This window comes from Engystomops pustulosus, chromosome 6 (genome assembly GCF_040894005.1).
Source record: "Engystomops pustulosus chromosome 6, aEngPut4.maternal, whole genome shotgun sequence".
NCBI lineage: Eukaryota > Metazoa > Chordata > Amphibia > Anura > Leptodactylidae > Engystomops > Engystomops pustulosus.
In genome coordinates, this window is record NC_092416.1 from 135,902,048 (window position 1) to 135,907,230 (window position 5,183).

At 42.5% G+C, this 5,183-nt stretch overlaps 1 long non-coding RNA gene across 1 annotated transcript in view; it reads right to left on the minus strand.

The window, feature by feature from the left end:
* The window catches only part of LOC140064371 (uncharacterized), a 34,461-nt gene that overhangs the window by 3,516 nt on the left and 25,762 nt on the right, over positions 1-5,183 (minus strand). Inside the window, exon 3 of the long non-coding RNA XR_011847758.1 lies at positions 2,471-2,537. This is a non-coding gene — a long non-coding RNA (uncharacterized lncRNA). The remainder of the gene's footprint in view (positions 1-2,470; positions 2,538-5,183) is intronic.

Consider the following 5,183-nt stretch of genomic DNA (forward strand, 5'->3'; position numbering starts at 1 on the left):
CTGTGCGGTGCAGCAGCTCCTGTGTCCAGCAAATGCTCCCTGCAGCCTGATGGCTAAGAATCTGGATTGGGGGGGTTAATTTCAGGGGGCTGTATCTCTGGCTCTGTGACACATAGAACCTCACTTCTTTTTCCTATGAAAGAATAGAGTCTCCTATTTTATATGAATCTAAAATTGTGTTTCTAAGTTTTAGGAAAACGGAGATATTAACTGTTGAACTGCCGTTGGGAGTGATTTTTATATATAAAATGGCACCTGATATTCTCACTTTAAACCTGAATATCTCTGGATCCATGGCACCTAGAATCAAAATACAAGATTCATTTGAAAGAAGAGATTCTCCCCTTTCAGGGGGCCCTGGGCAATTGCCACCTTTGCCTACCCATAGCGCCGGCCCTGACAGTAATAAATATATACAGCCCCCCAGGAATCACTGTATACAGTCGCCCAGCAATAACTATATACAGCCCCCAAACATTACCTACCTACAGCCCCACAGCATTAAAGGAAACCTACAAACATGGATCTACCTATAAAAGGTAGATCAGGTGGTAGGTGCATCTATTAGACGTGAGGATAGCCCTTTTAAGGGTTAATCCTCACGTCCCCGCAATCTTTTAAAAATGTTTATTTCCCTAATATGCAGATTTTCTAAAAAGGCTACTGGGGCGTAGAGTAGCCGGAGAGGAGGCTACACAGTGCGGCTACTCCACGCCCCAGTAGCCTCTTTTATCCTCCTACCAGAAATCTTCGGCGCACGCTGTGTAGCCTCAGCACCGGCTACTCCACGCCCCAGTAGCCTCATTAGAAAATCTGCATAATAGGGAAATAAAAGTTTTAAAAAGATTGCAGGGACCTTAGCCCTTAAAAAGGCTATCCTCACGTCCAATAGCACCTACCACCCGTTTTTCCTTTAACTATATACAGCCCCCTATAACTATATACAGTACCCCTATAATAACTATATACAGTCCTAGGTAAAATAATAAAATTGTACTTAGCTTCCATTGTTCCCCCAAAGTGTACTGACATCCTTTCCTTTCCTCCCGGTGTCAGGATACTAGTGGATGTCGGAGGTGTACCAAAAGGGTGGCGCTCCTGCTGCAGTGACGTCACACGCTGCGCCAGCAGCAGCAGGGCGCTGCCATCATTGTTTACCTCCGATCGTCTATGGAAGAGCAGGGAACTTATTTTACCCTTGCTCTGCCATAGAGTCAAGTCAACTGGATACACCCAAATACACTGTGGGCGATTTGGACGGTTATTCGACCCCCCAAATCGCCCATATTTGGTGGGGGCCCCTTTAAGGGCAAAGTGGTGGGGTCCCCAGGGCACGTGCCCTGTGTGCTCCCCCTATAATCCGGCCCTGGATGCAGCACACGTCCGCCACCGTATCGTTCTGTGCCCGGGAAAAGATAGGACATGTCTTATCTTTTTCCGTAATATGGTGGCATGCGCCATATATCGCTATGGAGAGGAGAGGAGCGAGCAGCGCTCACTCCCTTCTCCTCTCCCGTGTGCAGACATTACGGCGGGCACCCATTTGTCTAAAAGCAGCCTAACGTATATTTTATATAGACATATATATGCCATTTCTAAATCATATCTGTGGATCATATCAGTGATTATCAGGCCTCCATTAATCCTGTGTACAATCTCTAATAGCATCAACTCCTCCTTATCATCTTAGCACAGACATTTAAATATTTAAATGTGGAAAATACTAGTCAGTTATATTTTCCTACAAAAACTATACCAATTTGCTAATTTCCTCCTGCTCTTTTACATGCTGCATTACACTGTAGTATCATGCCGACAGGCTCTCCTTAATTCCCATTTAGAGGCTTTCAAACAGATGTAGAGGAGATTTGCCTAATTACATTGTTGTCAACATTGCGTTTACAGAATGCAACCCTTAACACAGTGTTAACGCATGTGTTAACAAACAGTTAACAGATTCGTTTTGTAAACACAATGTTGACACCAATGTAATTAGGCAAATCTCCTCTTCATCTGTTTGAAAATGCATACGTTAGACGCAAACAAAATGCAATGCGTGACTGCAGCCTTAGGAGTATAGCAGGAGTGCACAGCATGCAGCCTGCAGGCCTCCTGTTATGACTCCTCGCGAGTCATCACCGCCGCTCTGCTCTTGGTCCTAACACCGGCACATCCAACCAGAGACGGGATCCAGGACGCAATGACATACAGATGTAAGAAAAATTTGGAGTGTGGCACTGACAGGAGAAGAGGACTGATGAGAGCGGAGTATTTCTTTTTGTATTAATTTCTTTATTTTTTTGGCTCTCCAATATTATTCTTGTCTGCTCTGGGGTCTCTCCATTATTATTGTCTGCTCTGGGATCTCCATCATTATGATCTAATCTGGGTTCTCCATTCTTATTATTGTATGATAATATCCAATATTGCATTAATGGTTTGCTCTGGTGTTTCTATTAATATTTCTTACCTGCTGTGGGGATAAGTTCTTATCTGAATAGCTGGTGCTTCTAGATTGCTGGTTACTAGTGCAGGCCCTTAAAATTAAAGAAAATCTATCAAAATCAAGCATCAATATTTGTTATCATACTTCCTTCTGAAATCACATCTTAGAATTATGCTTATGAGCCTGAGGGGCTCTGGTGGGTGTTTCCAGATCCCCTGTGTGATTTCTTTTAACTGGTCTCCCCTTCCCCTGCACTTTCCGCTGCTGGTAGCTTAGACAAGCAGAGGGGAGGAGAGAGAGAGCACGGGGAGGGGGAGACATGCTCTGCTTCTTGTAACAGCCTGTGAATCTACAGCAATAAGCGGCTCTGAAAACAACCTCAGAGCCTTTCAGGCTCATTAAAATAATGATAAAAGTAGATTTTTAGAAGGAAGAAGGCAGTGTATAACAAATATAAGAAAAGTTCCATAGTCACAGCACATGGATCTATCAGTAAGTGTTCCTGGTTCATCATGCTTTTTTTAAGCCAATGCAGCCCTCTAGCCAATAAACTTTGTGCACCCCTAGAGTATACAATGTAATGATGCTAACCTACATCTGGCCACATAGTAAACTTTAGAATTACAATGCATAAAGTAGTTTGTTGTGGAATATGTAGGAATTGTTACAGAGGAAGGGGTTTCACATCTTCAGTATCATGATGCCTCATTAGATCACTGTACTACTAGGTCACTGAAGCCCTTTGTTACTTTATAATTTTGAAAGCACATACACTACCACTGATTAATAACAGAATCTAACAATAACAATAACCCTCTGCAATTACTGCCTGTAAAGAACTGACCTTAAAGAGGTCATCATCTCCTCCATCTCTTTACATCACTTAAAGGAAAACTACCATTTGTTTTTGTGCATTGTGAACCAAACATACCTTGAGAATGTTGTAGCGACACTGATCTAGAAACAAATGTTATTTAATCACTGATGCTAGTGATTTAGCTCAATTATAAAATTCAGGACTTTGGGGAAGCTGGGTGCTGCTGGCTGGAGTACATAAACACATTACACAGAGATTCCTGCACTGTCCAGACAGGACTTATCACCCTGAGCTGGATGACTTATACTGTATACAGCAGCTGGGGGATGGTGCAGTGAATAAAATTATTATAATGAGGCTCTAATTGTTTTTTCAGAAAAAACACTGAGTTCAGGGATTAAACAAGATATGTTTCTGCATCAGTGTAGCTACAACATTCTAAAGGGATGTTTGTTTCATAATGCACAAAAGCAAATGCTAGATTTGCTTTAAAGGGAACCTGTCATCATTTTCACTAAAGACAGGTTATAGAAGTCCATTACTGCTGCATTGCAAATATGTATTTCTGTCTTCTCTAAGCGTTTGTATTACAATGTAATTGTGTGTTCTAACTTACCTTGCATCCTGACAGAATCCTCTGTGTAGTCCAAGGGGTTGGGCTTTGGTTTGGAGGCATTTCAAAAACACAACATGTGACTTGTCTGTGCTGCAAACTCCTCAGCTCTCAGCCCGCACCTTTGTGCTCCTGTACAGCTCCTCCTTCCTGCTCTTTCAGGTCACAGCCTGGTGAGATGACAGTGGGAGAGGGATGATCTATACAGGGGCACAAAGGAGGGGGCTGAGAGCTGAGCAGTCTGCAGCACAGGCAAGGCACATGTTGTTTTTTTAAATGCAGCCATGCCAAAGCCCAACCACTGGGACTACACAGACGATTCTGCCAGGGTGCAAAGTAAGTTACAACAAACAATTATATTGTAATGCAAATGCTTAGAGAAAGAAGAAAGTCATTCTTCAATAATGAACTTCTGCAACCTGTCTGTAGTAAAAATGAAGTCCCTGGTGACAGGTTCCCTTTAATAGGTGCAAATCTACAGATCTGCGGCTATTTAAAAAAAAAGTAAATTAAGGTACAGTGACAGCTCCTGGTCGACTTTTTAACATTCCTAGTAGAGCCACAAGTGTGGTGGTCATGGGCAAGCTGTAGCCAATGTGTGGCCTCAGTGGGCCCTGGAGGCATTATTGTTAAATGGCAACAGTACCTTCTTCTGTAACCACTGAAGCCATGAATCAGCTGTAGTGGCCCTATGACCAAAGATACAAATGTATCATCTAACCCACCAACAGCTTCAAAATGGGAGCAGGGTAAGCACACTTCATGTTTTCAAAGGTGGTATTGGAAGGTACGGATAGGCAAGAAAGAATGCGCATGATGATTTCGGAAAGTGAGTTTTTGGTCTATATAAATTATACAGGGGGTACTTCATACATTTTTTTTAAGCAAGGGGAGCAAAACCTGACTTTTGCTATATGACCTCATGTTTTCTATTTAATCTACATGTCTGCTCTGTGGAAAAATACAACAGATGTCTAGATGTAACAAATTGTAATCTTATTGCATCAAAAAATACATTCAGAACCTGTTTTTGTGGTTCCTCCAGTAAAATACTGTACAAGAATCTAGCTCTTGCATCACAAAAGCAGCATACTTATTATGAAGTCTGTCGGAAAAAAAGAATAGATAGCACAGGAGCTGACAGTGTTAGCCGCTAGGGGTGCAAAAGGCACAGAGACCTATTGGTTACTATCTTCTTGGAAGCTGAGCTTTGCCGGGAAATTCCATGAGGCAGTGGACCAATCAGAACACAGTAAGGTCACATCGGGGAGGGCAGGGGAGAGTGAGATCATCACATAGGAGAGGAG